Consider the following 6,815-nt stretch of genomic DNA (forward strand, 5'->3'; position numbering starts at 1 on the left):
TGTTGATGGTCCCAGTCTAATACAGGTCTTGTACATGTAGTCACGGCTACTGTAAGTTCAAAAGTGCAATAGCCATGTCATTAATGAAGGAAAAATTCTACCTACCTCCAGCTCTTCTTTTAACTCTTCTGCAATATTCCCTGGATATTGTTGGGTAAATCCTCCTGCTTTCTTAATGGAAAATAGCCCCATTATACATTTGTCCACTCTTTGTAACTAGTTTTTTAACACAAAATTAAATGTATTTTTGTGGTCTAAGGATTATAGATAGTATGAAGATTTCTGATCACATCACATTCTATAGTTAGCTTGTTGCTTACTCTTGAACAGTGAATGTCCACTCTTCTGAAAGCCTTTACTTTCTGTTATTTTGAGTCTCCTACCCTCCCAACTGAGCTAGCTAAATGTCTCAGCTCTCTGTTATTTTATTTTATTTTATTTTATTTTTAATATTTTTATTACATATTTTCCTCAATTACATTTCCAATGCTATCCCAAAAGTCCCCCATAGCGCCCCCCACTTCCCTACCCACCCATTCCCATTCTTTTGGCCCTGGCATTCCCCTATATTGGGGCATATAAAGTTTGCAAGTCCAATGGGCCTCTCTTTCCATTGATGGCCGACTAGGCCATCTTTCGATACATATGCAGCTAGAGACAAGAGCTCCGGGGTTCTGGTTAGTACATCATGTTGTTCCAACAATAGGGTTGCAGATCCCTTTAGCTCCTTGGGTACTTTCTCTAGCTTCTCCATTGGGAGCCCTGTGATACATCCAATAGCTGACTGTGAACATCCACTCCTGTGTTTGCTAGGCCCCGGCATCGTCTCACAAGAGACAGCTATATTTGGGTCCTTTCAGCAAAATCTTGCTAGTGTATGCAATGGTGTCAGCGTTTAGAAGCTGATTATGGGATGGATCCCTGGATACGGCAGTCTCTAAATGGTCCATCCTTTCATCACAGCTACGAATTTTGTCTCTGTAACTCCTTCCCTAGGTGTTTTGTTCCCAATTCTAAGAAGGTGCACAGTGTCCACACTTTGGTCTTCAGTCTTCTTGAGTTTCATGCGTTTAGCAAATTGTATCTTATATCTTGGGTATCCTAAGTTTTGGGCTAATATCCACTTATCAGTGAATGCATATTGTGTGAGTTCTTTTGTGATTGTGTTACTTCACTCAAGATGATGCCCTCCAGGTCCATCCATTTGGCTAGGAATTTCATAAATTCATTCTTTTTAATAGCTGAGTAGTACTCCATTGTGTAAATGTACCATAATTTCTGTATCCATTCCTCTGTTGAGGGACATCTGGGTTCTTTCCAGCTTCTGGCTATTATAAATAGGGCTGCTATGAACATAGTGGAGCATGTGTCCTTTTTACCGGTTGGGACATCTTCTGGATATATGCCCAGGAGAGGTATTGCTGGATCCTCCAGTAGTACTATGTCCAATTTTCTGAGGAACCGCCAGACTGATTTCCAGAGTGGTTGTACAAGCTTGCAATCCCACCAACAATGGAGGAGTGTTCCTCTTTCTCCACATCCTCGCCAGCATCTGCTGTCACCTGAATTTTTGATCTTAGCCATTCTGACTGGTGTGAGGTGGAATCTCAGGGTTGTTTTGATTTGAATTTCCCTGATGATTAAGGATGTTGAACATTTTTTCAGGTGTTTCTCTGCCATTCGGTATTCCTCAGGTGAGAATTCTTTGTTCAGTTCTGAGCCCCATTTTTTAATGGGGTTATTTGACTTTCTGGAGTCCACCTTCTTGAGTTCTTTATATATATTGGATATTAGTCCCTTATCTGATTTAGGATAGGTGAAGATCCTTTCCCAATCTGTTGGTGGTTTTTTTGTCTTATTGATGGTGTCTTTAGCCTTGCAGAAGCTTTGTAGTTTCATGAGGTCCCACTTGTCAATTCTCGATCTTACAGCACAAGCCATTACTGTTCTATTCAGGAATTTTTCCCCTGTGCCCATATCTTCAAGGCTTTTCCCCACTTTCTCCTCTATAAGTTTCAGTGTCTCTGGTTTTATGTGAAGTTCCTTGATCCACTTAGACTTGACCTTAGTACAAGGAGATAGGAATGGATCAATTCGCATTCTTCTACATGTTAACAACCAGTTGTGCCAGCACCATTTGTTGAAAATGCTGTCTTTCTTCCACTGGATGTTTTTAGCTCCCTTGTCGAAGATCAAGTGACCGTAGGTGTGTGGGTTCATTTCTGGGTCTTCAATTCTATTCCATTGGTCTATTTGTCTGTCACTATACCAGTACCATGCAGTTTTTATCACAATTGCTCTGTAGTAGAGCTTTAGGTCCGGCATGGTGATTCCACCAGAGGTTCTTTTATCCTTGAGAAGAGTTTTTGCTATCCTAGGTTTTTTGTTATTCCAGATGAATTTGCAGATTGCACTTTCTAATTCGTTGAAGAATTGATTTGGAATTTTGATGGGGATTGCATTGAATCTGTAGATTGCTTTTGGCAAGATAGCCATTTTTACAATGTTGATCCTGCCAATCCATGAGCATGGGAGATCTTTCCATCTTCTGAGATCTTCTATAATTTCTTTCTTCAGAGACTTGAAGTTTTTATTATACAGATCTTTCACTTCCTTAGTTAGAGTCACGCCAAGATATTTTATATTATTTGTGACTATTGAGAAGGGTGTTGTTTCCCTAATTTCTTTCTCAGCCTGTTTATTCTTTGTGTAGAGAAAGGCCATTGATTTGTTTGAGTTAATTGTATATCCAGCTACTTCACCGAAGCTGTTTATCAGGCTTAGGAGTTCTCTGGTGGAATTTTTAGGGTCACTTATATATACTATCATATCATCTGCAAAAAGTGATATTTTGACTTCATCTTTTCCAATTTGTATCCCTTTGATCTCCTTTTGTTGTCGAATTGCTCTGGCTAGGACTTCAAGTACAATGTTGAATAGGTATGGAGAAAGTGGACAGCCTTGTCTAGTCCCTGATTTTAGAGGGATTGCTTCAAGCTTCTGACCATTTACTTTGATGTTGGCTACTGGTTTGCTGTAGATTGCTTTTATCATGTTTAGGTATGGGCCTTGAATTCCTGATCTTTCCAAGACTTTTATCATGAATGGGTGTTGGATCTTGTCAAATGCTTTTTCTGCATATAACGAGATGACCATGTGGTTTTTGTCTTTGAGTTTGTTTATATACTGGATTACTTTGATAGATTTCCGTATATTGAACCATCCCTGCATCCCTGGGATGAAACCTACTTGGTCAGGATGGATGATTGTTTTGATGTGTTCTTGGATTCGGTTAGCAAGAACTTTATTGAGGATTTTTGCATCAATATTCATAAGGGATATTGGTCTGAAGTTTTCTATCTTTGTTGGGTCTTTTTGTGGTTTAGGTATCAGAGTAATTGTGGCTTCATAGAATGAGTTGGGTAGAGTACCTTCTGTTTCTATTTTGTGGTATAGTTTGTGAAGAACTGGGATTAGATCTTCTTTGAAGGTCTGATAGAACTCTGCACTAAACCCATCTGGTCCTGGGCTTTTTTTAGTTGGAAGACTATTAATGACTGCTTCTATTTCTTTGGGGGATATAGGGCTGTTTAGATCATTAACCTGATCTTGATTCAACTTTGGTACCTGGTATCTGTCTAGGAACTTCTCCATTTCATCCAGGTTCTCCAGTTTTGTTGAGTATAGCCTTTGGTAGAAGGATCTGATGGTGTTTTGGATGTCTTCAGGATCTGTTGTTATGTCTCCTTTTTCATTTCTGATTTTGTTAATTAGGATGCTTTCCCTGTGCCCTCTAGTGAGTCTGGCTAAGGGTTTATCTATCTTGTTGATTTTCTCAAAGAACCAGCTCCTTGATTGGTTGATTCTTTGAATAGTTTTTCTTGTTTCCACTTGGTTGATTTCACCCCTGAGTTTGATTATTTCCTGCTGTCTACTCCTCTTGGGTGAATTTGCTTCCTTTTGTTCTAGTGCTTTTAGGTGTGTTGTCAAGCTGCTAATGTGTGCTCTCTCTAGTTTCCTTTTGGAGGCACTCAGAGCTATGAGTTTTCCTCTTAGAAATGCTTTCATTGCGTCCCATAAGTTTGGGTATGTTGTGGCTTCATTTTCATTGAACTCTAAAAAGTCCTTAATTTCTTTCTTTATTCCTTCCTTGACCAAGGTATCATTGAGAAGAGTGTTGTTCAGTTTCCACGTGAAGGTTGGCTTTCTATTATTTATTTTGTTATTGAAGATCAGCTTTAGTCCATGGTGATCTGATAGGATGCATGGGACAATTTCAATATTTTTGTATCTGTCGAGGCCTGTTTTGTGACCAATTATGTGGTCAATTTTTGAGAAGGTGCCATGAGGTGCTGAGAAGAAGGTATATCCTTTTGTTTTAGGATAGAATGTTCTGTAGATATCTGCCAGATCCATTTGATTCATAATTTCTCTTAGTTTCTCTGTGTCCCTGTTTAGTTTCTCTTTCCATGATCTGTCCATTGGTGAAAGTGGTGTGTTGAAGTCTCCCACTATTATTGTATGAGGTGCAATGTGTGCTTTGAGATTTACTAAAGTTTCTTTAATGAATGTGGCTGCCTTTGTATTTGGAGCATAGATATTCAGGATTGATATTTCCTCTTGGAGGATTTTACCTTTGATGAGTATGAAGTGTCCCTCCCTGTCTTTTTTAATGACTTTGGGTTGGAAGTCAATCTTATCAGATATTAGAATGGCTACTCCAGCTTGTTTCTTCATACCATTTGCTTGGAAAATTGTTTTCCAGCCTTTCATTCTGAGGTAGTGTCTATCTTTTTCTCTGAGATGAGTTTCCTGTAAGCAGCAAAATGTTGGGTCTTGTTTGTGTAGCCAGTTTGTTAGTCTATGTCTTTTTATCGGGGAGTTGAGTCCATTGATATTAAGAGATATTAAGGAAAAGTAATTGTTGTTTCCTGTTATTTTTGTTGTTAAAGTTGGCATTCTGTTCTTGTGGCTGTCTTCTTTTAGGTTTGTTGAGGGATTACCTTCTTGTTGTTTCTAGGGCGTGGTTCCTGTCCTTGTATTGTTTTTTTTCTGTTATTATCCTTTGAAGGGCTGGATTCGTGGAGAGATAATGTGTGACTTTGGTTTTGTTGTGGAATACTTTGGTTTCTCCATCTATGTTAATTGAGAGTTTGGCTGGGTATAGTAGCCTGGGCTGGAATTTGTGTTCTTTTAGTGTCTGTATAACATCCGTCCAGGATCTTCTGGCTTTCATAGTCTCTGGTGAAAAATCTGGTGTAATTCTGATAGGCTTGCCTTTATATGTTACTTGGCCTTTTTCTCTTACTGCTTTTAGTATTCTATCTTTATTTAGAGCATCTGTTGTTCTGATTATTATGTGTCGGGACGTATTTCTTTTCTGGTCCAGTCTATTTGGAGTTCTGTAGGCTTCTTGTATGTTCATGGGCATCTCTTTCTTTAGATTTGGGAAGTTTTCTTCTATAATTTTGTTGAAGATGTTTGCTGGTCCTTTGAGTTGAAAATCTTCATTCTCATCCACTCCTATTATCCGTAGGTTTGGTCTTCTCATTGTGTCCTGTATTTCTTGGATGTTTTGAGTTAGGATCTTTTTGCATTTTACATTTTCCTTGATTGTTGTGCCGATGTTCTCTATGGAATCTTCTGCACCTGAGATTCTCTCTTCCATCTCTTGTATTCTGTTGCTGATGCTCGTATCTATGGTTCCAGATTTCTTCCCTAGGGTTTCTATCTCCAGTGTTGCCTCATTTTGGGTTTTCTTTATTGTGTCTACTTCCCTTTTTAGGTCTAGTATGGTTTTGTTCATTTCCATCATCTGTTTGGATGTGTTTTCCTGATTTTCTTTAAGGACTTCTACCTGTTTGATTGTGTTATCCTGTTTTTCTTTAAGGACTTCTACCTGTTTGATTGTGTTATCCTGTTTTTCTTTAAGGACTTGTAACTCTTTAGCCATGTTCTCCTGTAATTCTTTAAGTGAGTTATTAAAGTCCTTCTTGATGTCCTCTACCATCATCATGAGATATGCTTTTAGATCCGTGTCTAGCTTTTCCGGTGTGTTGGGGTGCCCTGGACTGGGCGAAGTGGGGGTGCTGGGTTCTGATGATGGTGAGTGGTCTTGGTTTCTGTTAGTAAGATTATTACGTTTACCTTTCGCCATCTGGTAATCTCTGGGGTTAATTGTTATCGTCACTGTTTAAAGATTGGAGCAGAAGCTGTGTTCCACTCACCAGCAGTCTCAAAATCCTGTGGCGGGGGTCGTGGGTAGCTGGCGGGTGTCAGGCGACCCTGCGCTCAAGCTTCCCTGTGCTGATCCGGCTGGATGAGGCCTGTGGCCCTACTCAGGCCGGTTTCTGCTTCCCTAACTAATGCAGTCTCAGGTCCCGCGCGCAATTGGATTGGAGCAGAAGCTGTGTTCCACTCACCAGAAGTCTTAAGATCCTGTGGCGGGTGTTGTGGGTAGCTGGCGAGTGTCAGCCGACCCTGTGCCCTAGCTGTCCCGGTGCTTTTCTGACCGGAAGAGGCTTCCTCTCTGTTATTTTAAAAGTGTAAGGTCAGAAGATATACACAATAGAATTTTGTTTAACTGTAAAAAAAGTAAAATCATGAAATATGCAGGAAAATGTATGAAATTGAAAAGCTGACAGTTTCTACCCAATTTCTCACTGTTCCCCACTTTAAGTAATACCAGTCTCTAAGCCCATCCATTTTCTTTATAAGGATTGTCCTCATAGCTGGAAAATGATTTGTTTATGAGTTTATTCTGTGTTTATTTTCCTCATCCATTTCTCATAGAATAGAATGTTCAATTTATAGAT

Source organism: Mus caroli, unplaced genomic scaffold (assembly GCF_978045245.1).
Source record: "Mus caroli unplaced genomic scaffold, Mus_caroli_1 scaffold_5, whole genome shotgun sequence".
NCBI classification, from domain to species: domain Eukaryota; kingdom Metazoa; phylum Chordata; class Mammalia; order Rodentia; family Muridae; genus Mus; species Mus caroli.